The following is a 12,259-nucleotide window of genomic DNA, read 5'->3' as shown; positions in this document are numbered from 1 at the left end:
CCACGGGGTTCCGTCGACATAGCTCCGCCACGGGGTGCCGTCTACATAGCTCTGCCACGGGGTGCAGTCGACATAGCTCCGCCACGGGGTGCAGTTGACATAGTTCCGCCACGGGGTGCCGTCGACATAGCTCCACCAAGGGGTGCAGTTGGCATAGTGCCACGGGGTGCAGTTGACATAGCTCCACCACGGGGTGCCGTCGACATAGCTCCGCCACGGGGTGCAGTCGACATAGCTCCGCCACGGGGTGCCGTCGACATAGCTCCGCCACGGGGTGCCGTCGACATATCTCCGCCACGGGGTTCCGTCGACATAGCTCCGCCACGGGGTGCAATTGACATAGTTCCGCAACGGGGTGCCGTCGACATAGCTCCGCCGCGGGGTGCAGTCGACATAGCTCCGCCACGGGGTGCAGTTGACATAGTTCCGCCACGGGGTGCCGTCGACATAGCTCCGCCACGGGGTGCAGTTAACATAGCTCCCCCACGGGGTGCAGTTATCATAGTTCCGCCACGGGTGCCGTCGACATAGCTCCGCCACGGGGTGCAGTCGACATAGCTCCGCCACGGGGTGCAGTCGACATAGCTCCGCCACGGGGTGCAGTCGACATAGCTCCGCCACGGGGTGCAGTTGACATAGTTCCGCCACGGGGTGCCGTCGACATAGCTCCATCAAGGGGTGCAGTTGGCATAGTGCCACGGGGTGCAGTTGACATAGCTCCACCACGGGGTGCCGTCGACATAGCTCCGCCACGGGGTGCAGTCGACATAGCTCCGCCACGGGGTGCCGTCGACATAGCTCCGCCACGGGGTGCCGTCGACATATCTCCGCCACGGGGTTCCGTCGACATAGCTCCGCCACGGGGTGCAATTGACATAGTTCCGCAACGTGGTGCCGTCGACATAGCTCCGCCGCGGGGTGCAGTCGACATAGCTCCGCCACGGGGTGCAGTTGACAGTTCCGCCACGGGGTGCCGTCGACATAGCTCCCCCACGGGGTGCAGTTGACATAGTTCCGCCACGGGGTGCCGTCGACATAGCTCCGCCGCGGGGTGCAGTCGACATAGCTCCGCCACGGGGTGCAGTTGACAGTTCCGCCACGGGGTGCCGTCGACATAGCTCCCCCACGGGGTGCAGTTGACATAGTTCCGCCACGGGGTGCCGTCGACATAGCTCCGCCACGGGGTGCAGTTGACATAGCTCCCCCACGGGGTGCAGTTAACATAGTTCCGCCACGGGTGCCGTCGACATAGCTCCGTCACGGGGTGCAGTCGACATAGCTCCGCCACGGGGTTCCGTCGACATAGCTCCGCCACGGGGTGCCGTCTACATAGCTCTGCCACGGGGTGCAGTCGACATAGCTCCGCCACGGGGTGCAGTTGACATAGTTCCGCCACGGGGTGCCGTCGACATAGCTCCACCACGGGGTGCAGTCGACATAACTCCCCCACGGGGTGCAGTTGACAGTTCCGCCACGGGGTGCCGTCGACATAGCTCCGCCACGGGGTGCAGTCGACATAGCTCCGCCACGGGGTGCAGTCGACATAGCTCCGCCACGGGGTGCCGTCGACATATCTCCGTCACGGGGTTCCGTCGACATAGCTCCACCACGGGGTGCCGTCGACATAGCTCCGCCACGGGGTGCAGTCGACATAGCTCCGCCACGGGGTGCAGTCGACATAGCTCCGCCACGGGGTGCCGTCGACATAGCTCCGCCACGGGGTGCCGTCGACATATCTCCGCCACGGGGTTCCGTCGACATAGGAGGTATTCCAAGAGTCAGATATCGACCACCATTCTGGGAAATAAGGATAATTTTTAAACTAGTCCTTGGGACCAGTGACCCCCCTAGTGTCCTAAATAATAAACTGGTCTCCGGAGTGGTCCCAGCCTTTGTTGTCCTATAGATTTGCAATTAATAAACTGGTCCCGAGGACCAGTAACCCCCACTTTTTGAATTAAAAAACTAGTCCAAGCAATTAATAAACTGGTTTTGGACCAGAGGAAGTGTGCTATTTCCCAGACTGTCGACCACAATGATCATTATCGAAATGCACTGCCAAAGGCTGGCTGTTCTTTAGGCGGGTTATACTCCCCAACTTCCTGTTTAAATAAATAAAAAAGATGGCTGCCTTCGAATCGTAGTAGCTCGTAGAATTAATTACAATGCAGTTTGAAGATTTTATATTTAATTCTATGCGACTAATGTTTTTCAGAACTATATGTTTCAACCTTTTATAGTTTAATTTATTCGTTTTAACGTCACCGAAGCCAGACAAACGTAAGTATTTTGAATAACAATTTTTTTTCATGATAATCGACCAAGGCTTAGGGTTGTTTTCATTACTGTTTCGCGTTATTAAATACATATTTTGCATTTTTAATTAAGGGGAATCATTCTTAAATGCATAGTTCCATTGTTAATTTAATTAAACTTGAAAAAAACTACATAATTTCAGATTTTTCTTAACTACGGAGCACTGAAAGCCGTTGCTTATTGCAGTTTCAACGAACATCAAGAAGATTACAAGTTAGTCATTACACCCCCCTTAAACAAGTCAAATTAACTCAAATAACGGTAAATAAACGTCATAGTAATTGAAACTAATTTCATTTTACCTGAAACTCCCGTCAGAACCTACTAACCTTGCCTGTTTTTTTAGGCCAAAAGATCTTCATCCCGTTCCGTTTCCACTGAAATTTTGTAAATAATTGTTATTAATTGAAGCATATTGGTAGCGGCAATATTTAACATGATTGATAGCCAGAATTGTCATTATGACTTGATGATAGGGGGTGGGGCGCAAACCTTTCGCCTCAAAAACGTCTCTCAATGGTGTAGGCTGTCTATTTAGCGCAAAGAGACACGGTAGGTTCCTATTTGATGATAGACTAAGCCCCGCCCATACCTTACCTTTTGTAGTTGTAAATAGACCAAGGCCCGCCCATACCTTACCTTTTGTTGTTGTAAATAGACCAAGCCCCGCCCATGCCTTACCTTTTGTAGTTTTAAATGCACCACGCCCCCAAGAAGCCGACGCCACGCGTGACACCGTTGTTAAGAAGTTAAATTCTTTGCGAACTAACTACCGTAAAGAGCTAACTAAGGTTCGAAATTCGAAAAGGTCGGGTGCAGGAACTGACGAAATCTACCAACCAAGTCTGTGGTATTACGAAGCCTTAAGTTTTCTTGCTGACCACGAAACACCCAGGGCTGGTAGATCAACTTTGAAGACGAATTGTTCGGTTATCGAAGAGGGCAACAAGAAGGTAACTAAAAACATCTTATTAATGAGTTAAGCTTTAACATATTCTAAAAATGCATGTGATAGGGTTAATATAATAATTTATATTCAGTGGCATACGACCCAATAGACTTTTTAACAACTGATTTGTCCGTTCGAGTGAGAAAGGATTATATGTAGTTTATTTAATGTTCTTATTTGAAAATGGCCTTATCTTGCCATGGCACTTGGCCTTCCCGACAAAAATAAGTACGAAATGTATCTCTTGTGGCTTGTCCGTTGGTACATCGTTGGTCATCATCATTCTGAGTGTCCTTTAGTTTCATAATGACGTGTTCATCTCTCCAAGAACCCGACTTCAATAGTCCAGTTTCAAGGTCTTCAGAATCCACCGTACCTGGGCTGATATAATCTGACTTTATTTTTCGCAAAAAATTATGCAAGTAGCAACATGCTAAAACTATGGTTTCAGCCTTCCTGGGACAAAGATTTATTCGATTTTCTAACACACCGAACCGCGAGACCATTATCCCGAAAACATTCTCAACGATCCTTCGAGCTCTTGACAGCCGGTAATTAAATATTCTTCTTTCGTTGTCAAGAGTTGCTTGAGAGTATGATTTCATGAAGTTGTCCAAAAGTTGAAACGTTTCGTCACCGACGAAAACGAACGGGGCTGAAGTGTTGGAACTTGGTAGGGACTCGGGTTCAGGAAGATGTAACGAGTTCTCCAAAAGTTTCCTGTTAAACGTGTTTTCTCGTATGACACCGCCATCCGATATTCCACCATTTGCTATGACATCCGCCATCATAAACTCATAGTTAGAATTGACAACTGCGAGCAGTACAATGCTATGAGTGCCCTTGTAGTTAAAATACCGAGAGCATGTTCCTGCTGGTTTTCGGATGGTAACATGCTTTCCATCTATGGCCCCAACGCAATGAGGAAAATTCCATGTACGCTCGAATTCATTAGCCACTTTCCTCCATTCGGATTCGTGTTCTGGAAACTGCCATATGTAATATTTTAATCATCAAGTAAAGTGTCAACCTCCATAATCGCAAAGTAGCTATTATGTGTTTAGTTTTAGCATAAGTATATTTATTGGGCTCGGTCTTGAGGTTAAGTACTATCTTTACCATCCTTGAATAATTGTTGTTACTAAAACAAATATAGTCATTAAGTACTTGATCACTGCTTTCTAGAGTAGCGAGGATGAAAGCTTTGAGATGAATATCACGGCAAGCTCCACCAAAAAGACTGCCAAAAAAAAGAAAGTCTGCAGATATGGGAACGGATGATATGATAGCGGTTGCATTACACCACCTGAGTAAAGACGATGATGAATTTACAGCTGTTGGGAGGGGGTCTCCTGAAAAGCTGACTCGCATTCAAAGAATTTACGCCGAAAACCTTATTGGACAAGTCTTCATGGAGGCCGAAGTAGAAAACCTTACGAGAACATCCAAACTATTTATTTCCCCGAATACCGCGACATCTTCACATTCGTCTTTCACAACAAGTGAATCGAGTAGTTCTAACTATAATGAGCCGCTCTTGGAGTTTTTGAAGGACCTTTAGGTGTTTATTTGCATATCAAAACGATATAAAATGTGTTTACCAACATATATAAATACGTACTGTACATGTAATAAACCCATTAAAACATAAGTGAAGCATAACACATGGTTGTCATTTACTTCTAAAGGGAGAGTGAAATGAGAAATCAAGAGAAGTTTTTATCCATTCTTCTACTAATTATAAGACCAATTCTGCATAGTGACACATCCAGGAAATATTTGCGAATGATTTTAAAATTCTAATTAGGTTGAGAATTTATGAATAATTTGAACTAAAACGATGTTTACTAAGGAATTAAACATAAAACTAAAATTTTCCGGATCTGAATAATAACGTGCTTTACAGGCTTAACGACCTGGGGTTCGTAGATCAGCTTTATGCAACTAAACCAACACTTCTAAAATCTTCCCTACAAGTACTGATATACACCATTCAATAATTGTGACTGTGCACATAGAAGAAGCAAACCCCTTTATCAAATATATAAAAGGTGATAAAACTTCCTCCCAAGCCAAAACTGGTGATCGTAAGGAAAGTCGCCTTGTATGGGATCCATTGGACCCGCACTTGGCTTTAAGGCTAGTACTGGTTCCCTTCCCCGTTGGTCTTCCTCTCTGACTAACACTAGCAATTGTGTCTTCAAATGTATATAAGAAACATGTTTTATGGGTATGTGATGAAGTGTGTCAATTCCGAATATGATTCAAATTGGTAACGACAACTTAACTGCCACAAGTGTTTATATATGCCCACTTGACATTCGAGCATTGGAATATGAACATTAACAGTCCTTCCTCGTAACTTTAACTACTGACAACATCAATCTAAGCAATCTCCGTTAACATTTTTCATCATACGTACCTTTATGTACTCAGCCAGTCCTACAATTATAGCTTCACAAGTCTCAATTATTATCTTTGATATCGTTTGCGGAGCGATACGCATAGAAAATTTTATATCCTCGAAACTTCGACCACTTGACAAGTATCTAATCGTAAGGACCAGCCTTGTCTCAGGAGGAATTGCCTCCCTCATTACCGTGTCTTTCTTGACAATTAATTGTGACACTTTGCTTAAAAGCATACGAAAAGTGCTTACGTCCATTCGAAGGTAATTCTCATAGTCAATTGGTGATGAACTCTGAATCTCACGAAGTAGGGTCATGTTCGTATATAAATTCCTTTTCAAAAACCAATCTTTAGCCCAAATACGGATAGGCCTACGACGCTTAGTTGTTTTATTTAATATTATTGCAAGAACCAATGCCCACAATGCTTTCTTTCTGGACATGTTTGCGAGACGACAACACTAATTAAAAGAAATGTTATATGTAATGGTTGGAAAATAACATTTTACCCTGAAGTATTTTATTGTGACAAAAATATATTCAATATAATTGAATAAATCATTTGGAATTTAGTCAATATAATTGAATAAATCATTTGGAATTTAGTCAATATAATTGAATAAATCATTTGGAATTTAGTCAATATAATTGAATAAATCATTTGGAATTTAGTCAATATATTTGTCCAATAATATTTTGAGGTTTTTTCTAAATATTGGGCAATCAACATCATGATGGATTTTGATTTGCGCAATTAGCGAAAAGTCTCGAGGATAATTTATATGGTGATGAATTTTATACATGTCCCCCACTTTTTTGTGCAAAACATTGAGCGTGTAAAGGCCGCTTTACAATTCGTTGATTATTAACAGTTTTAAGGTTTATTTTACGTCTATATTTTATAAAGGTTGTTTAAATAGGCTTAACGCTATGACTGGGGTTAATGAAAAGAAACTAAAACTCAATTTAAAATTAATTTTAACGCATTTATTGAATTATTTCAAATATTCGAAGGGTCTAGTTTCGTTTTCGAAGACTAAAAGACAACGGGCGTTTAGATGTGTAGCTCGGAATGGAGAAATGTTCAAGGAAGGCGGATTGACTTTCATTGTAAATAAAATTGACAGAATTATTAACAGTTGGTTTGTAAACTAATAAAATTGTTTTACTTTCTCGTTGATATAGAAAAAATGGTTGATAATCGTTTGACTTGATCTTTGGAACTTAAGACACCAAATAAAAATGTCACTTTAATGGAACACAAGATTTGGATAAGAATAGTTAAATAGAATAGAAGCGGTAGTGGGCTTTCTTTTGCAGAGGTTAGAATGATAATATTAAAATGGTTAAATAAGGAACATTCCATAAGTCTTTAGACTTGTTTACATAGCAGTAGACCTTAATTTAAGTTCACTAGTTTGTGCCTTATTTTGAAGTATTTAGTTGCTAAGACTCTAAAGTCTAGGGGATTTTACAATTTTGCGCTGCTCCAAGTCGTGACGCTATTAAATTTGGTGCTTTTTTGGGGACACCTCATTTCCAATTTACATCTGATGTTTTTGGGAAATGAACTAAAATTCTTGTATCGTGAATCACAGCAGAGGACGTTATAAACGCTTGAATGGCAAAAGATAAGAAAGGAATTTTTGATTTATTAAAGCCACATCAAGTGAAGCTTGCTCAAAGTCTTTCCGAAGATTCAGCACTGGAAACAAAATCTTCTAAAGGCCTGCCACTTTAAAGGGACAAAAGATAGCCTAAGGCTAGTGCAATTACAGTGAACTCAGACATATTTGGGAAATGAAGTAAAATTTAAATATCGCGAATTACAGGGGGAGACTTAATTCGTGAGTGGCAAAAACATAAGCAACGAATTTCGTGTAGATGAAGCTCAAAATGTTTTGACGGATACAGCTTTCTAAACAAAGAAGCCCACCCACCTTCCCCAAGGTTTGTCAATAAAATGTCACATTAAACTATGTGGATGGCAAAGAAGAAATTTATTATAGATGCCTTTGTTAATTCTAAGACCTGCCTGCATAGTGGAATATTCATGAATTATTTCTCAATGATTTAGAAAATGAAATTTGTTTAAGATTTCATTAATAATTTTGGTTAGTTGAATAATCATGGAACACTCGGCTCTCCCCTGTGTAAGTGAAGGATTTTTGTTATAAACGTCACATAGACCCAAAAAGTATGCTACTTTATACCAGATTATCAATGGAATGGGAAACTATTTTTAGTTTTAAATCATTGAGAAATAATACTGACAGTAAGGTATGTCTTAGAATTGATGAAGGAATAAATCTATTTTGCTTTCACCCTCAATTTAAAGCGAAGCGCGGGTCCAGCGGATTCCCTACCAGTTGACTTTCCTTACGAACTCCAGTTTTGGCTTGGCGAAGGCAGGAGTCATTTGTAGGCGGGATTTATAAGTGCACTAATAAATCCCGCCCACTAGCCTTTGCCAAGCCAAAACTGGAGTACAACGGGAAAGTCGCCTTGTAGGGGACCCGCGCTTTGCTTTAAAGGAACACAATATTTGAGGGAGAATCCTTAACAAGTGTCAAACACATTTGGAAAAAAGTTTTATAATTTTTACTGTCATAAATTTTTTTTAATTATTACTTCTAGTTCAATTTATTCTTTGGGTTTCATATCTCCACCTATAATGTCCTGTTAAAAAGATGTTAGAGCCATTAATCAAACAGTTGCCACGTGATTAGAAATAAGACCTCTTTCCCTCGGGTATTCAGCTGTTTTTTCTTGAATTTTACTTCGCCTCTAATCGTGGCTAGGGGTGCTCAGTTGATGTTTTACTTGAAAAAAGTTCTCACTGAGCTGACTTGTGTACGGGGTGTCCTAGCACCGCCTCCTATATGTAATCCAAGCCCGTTCGCCGTCCCAAAAAAATTCCAAAAGTGCATTTTTAATTCGTCAGTCTCTACCGCAAGAGGCGCGATTAACTATAGCTTTTACGTCACGGCGTGACGTAAGAGATTTTGAAAATGACCGTTATTTTCCTATTTTTGGTTAACCTGTCTATGGTAGGTTGGACTCTTGGAGATGAAAACTGCTAAAAGAATCAAACATCTTCCTATATTTAATTTTAGTAGTAGGGACTATACAGATACGCATGGATCCAAGATGGCCGCCACCCCAAGATGGCCGCCACTACCCAACTCAGACCAAACTGCCAATCCTAGATTGTGTTATTTTATGGAGAAATCTCACCTGATATTCCCTACCTTAACCGTGCTAGGGGTATTCCTGCCTTCCACCATGCTATGCCCCAAACAAGTCTAAACCAACCCAGACTTGTGTTATTTTGCCAGATTTCTGTTTGAATTTCCCGCCATAAACCTTTTTAAATATGTATGAGAAACAAAGCCCAATATATGTAAAGATTTTTTAATAACAAGAAAGCAGTATCAGACAATACAGATTAACAAGAATATAGATATAACGAAAATATCAACATTGTTTGTCATCGTCATCAAGAAGGCATAACAAAAATATCGACAAACTTTTGATACCTTGCGGTTCGATCACGGTATCGACTAGACAATATAAGGTCAGTCCGGTCGACTGGGGCGTAGGATTGTTAGAGAAAGATCTTTTAAGTGAAGTCCTCCATTGGTTCTCGAAGATCATGGGCCGAGGCTTGGTTGTTTTTCGCCACTTCGTAGATGTCGTGAAATTGTTAAGTTTGAGAAGGACATCGAAGTCGTGATTCCAATTAGAGACCCACTGAAGAGAACGTGTTCCAACTGGTGCAGGGCACGTAGAACCTTATGCGGTGGGGTGTGACTTGAGAGCTTTTACGGGCCATATCCCATAAAATTCTTCGTTGACCCTTTACCTCCCAAAAGAAGTTACATTCGAGCCACTGTAGGGTATGGTCTTCTTGTCCAGGTCTGGTTGTCGGCGCCGGAACTTCTCCTTCGTTGCGAGAGTCATATGCATGCATATGACACTGCAATGAAGTTAAAGGTGATCCCTCTCTACATCGATTCATGAAACTCCACATCATCGTTGGACCCGGTTTCTGGGTCCAAAGATGTTGTGTTGTGGGACGCCAAAATGCGACTTCACACATGAATCGAATTTGGTCTCTTTTCAGGCTATTCCTGAGAAGAGACAGAGGGAAAAATCGAATTTGGTCTCTTTTCGAGCAGCAAACGCTGCGCGAGTCTAAGATCGCTGGAGCAGGACATCTTTGTTAAGAGTAGTACCGCACTTTTCAAGATAACAAGCACTTTTGAAGATAGTAATGGTTTAACATAAGAGAGTAGCTAGGCAACTGATAATTCTCTTTTCAAAACCCGGGTCTTATATACTAAAGATATCGAGGCCAAATTTAATATTAGAAGAGTTCTCTAGGTAATGTTTTCAAGAAATTTATTTTTTTTACGTAGATGCTTCAAGGATGACGACTTAAAACCTTCCTTGTTTTGAGGAAAATATTTTATTGGATGCGGTTTAATTAACTATTCACGACTTTCACGTAGATGCTTCAAGGATGACGACTTAAAACCTTCCTTGTTTTGAGGAAAATATTTTATTGGATGCGGTTTAATTAACTATTCACGTAGATGTTTCAAGGTTGACGATTTAAAACTTTCCTTGTTTTGAGGAAAATATTTTATTGGAAGCGGGTCGGATTTAATTAACTATTCACGTAGATGTTTCAAGGATAGCGACTTTAAAGGCTTAACAATTTTGTTGTTTTGATGAAAATAAACTGAGTGTTTTTCAAGATTGTCCATGGCTCAATGCGTAAAGGCAGGGTTTACTATGGTGATACCTAAAAGGTGAGAGGTTCAAATCCTGGCCCAGCCATCGAGCCATGGCCAATCTTTTTTATGTATAAAATAACGATAGCCTAAGAGATCAGTGTTAGTTGGTAAACAAGCGTCAGTCATGAATGACGACTTCCTTTTAACTCTAGCGTCTAATACGTGTCTAGATATATATCCAAACAATACCCAGTCAAGTTTTAAAAATTATTTGCATCAGCCCTTAAATTTGAGTAGTGATTATGAAGTTGGGTTGGCAGAAATCATATTTCCAAATCATTGGGTGAATATAAGCGAAGATTTTAACAAATTCGAAATTCAGGTCATAGAAGATCCAAATCGTGGCAATTATACGGCTGTTCGTGAGCCTGTTGAATATTATAAATTAGAGTTACCAGCCAACCTTTATTCCAAGACCATGGAGTACGAACTTCCTAAAAATATTGTAGAGCTTTTAAATGACGATGTTAGAACTCATCCGTATTTAAAAAATAAATTTTTTTTTAAATTAGTTAATAAATATAAAGACGGAGCTCGTGCAAATAATCAGCTAGATTTAAACTTTCCCGTTTATTTGCAAGTTTTAGGCGATGAAAACATACGGGTCAAAATACCAGATGGCTCTCCCCTATCCACATTATTTGAGTTTAAGGGGAATAATTTCGAAGACGTTCCTTTTATATCCAAATTTCCTGTATCAAAGCATGCGCGAAAAATATCTTTAAATTACACTAACAATTACGTTGAAATCGAAATTGAAAATGTTGGAAATAGTTTCAAAAAAAAATTTGATTACAAGTATATTCCTAAGACAGCTCTGAAGCGCAAAACTAGCCACGAAGTTCCGTCGATAAGAAAAAAACCTCAACCGGAATATAAGCCTGTAGCCCCATCTATGCCTATTTTACCGCGAACTACTCCCTTTCTTCCGATTCCTATTACTGCAGCTAAGCCCGTAGTACCTGTACAACCGCAGCCAACCAAAATAACCCCTCCTCCAAAACGAAAACCTTCACCACCACCCAAAATAACCCCTCCTCCACCACCCCTGAGACGCTCCTCTCCTCCACCACCACCACCACCACCAGCCCCGAAACAAACCCTACCACCGCCCCCGAAAGCCTCTTCTCCTCCACCACCCCCAAAACCCCCCTCTCCTCCACCACCCCCACCCCCGAAACCCCCTTCTCCTCCACCGCCCCCACCCCCAAAAGCCCCCTCTCCTCCACCGCCCCCACCCCCGAAACCCCCTTCTCCTCCACCGCCCCCACCCCCAAAAGCCCCCTCTCCTCCACCACCCCCACCCCCGAAACCCCCTTCTCCTCCACCGCCCCCACCCCCGAAACCCCCTTCTTCTCCACCACCACCCCCACGCTCAAGACCCCTCGCCCCCTTTGAACCATTAACACCCACGCCTTCGCCCACACCCCCCTCATCTCCAGAGCTACCCGTTTTACCTACTCCCTCACCACCGGCTGTTGAGGAAATAGTTGTGTTTCCAGAGCCAATCGATCCGCCCGCCAAAAAGCCTGAACCAGTCGATCCGCCAGCAAAAAAGCCCGAGCCGCCCATTAACCCGGAAGATTATGATAACTACAGAATATTGTTTCTACCGCAAACTTTTAGAGCCCGTGACACGCCTGAGAAAAACGCCGAAGGGCTTTATCGGGCGGTAGCGCGGACTTTAGAAAAATTAGTAATAAATAAAATTCAATTCACATATCACGTAGTAGATAATTGGGGCTATGCTATCGTGTATAATTTTAGCACACCAGCATGGGCGG

The 12,259-nt window shown here is 42.4% G+C and overlaps 1 long non-coding RNA gene across 1 annotated transcript; it reads left to right on the top strand.

The window, feature by feature from the left end:
• The first annotated feature begins 2,032 nt into the window (after positions 1-2,032).
• LOC149680212 (uncharacterized) lies at positions 2,033-3,025 on the top strand. The gene is made up of 3 exons (XR_016365613.1): positions 2,033-2,280; positions 2,459-2,577; positions 2,663-3,025. It is a non-coding gene; the product is annotated as an uncharacterized LOC149680212 (long non-coding RNA).
• The last annotated feature ends 9,234 nt before the right edge of the window (positions 3,026-12,259 follow it).

The sequence above is a fragment of the Phalangium opilio genome, unplaced genomic scaffold, assembly GCF_054372755.1.
Source record: "Phalangium opilio isolate 3A_F unplaced genomic scaffold, DU_Popi_V2 ptg000039l_2, whole genome shotgun sequence".
NCBI classification, from domain to species: Eukaryota; Metazoa; Arthropoda; class Arachnida; order Opiliones; family Phalangiidae; genus Phalangium; species Phalangium opilio.
Note: the sequence above shows the minus strand (reverse complement) of the source record. Positions and strands in the feature narration are given on the sequence as shown.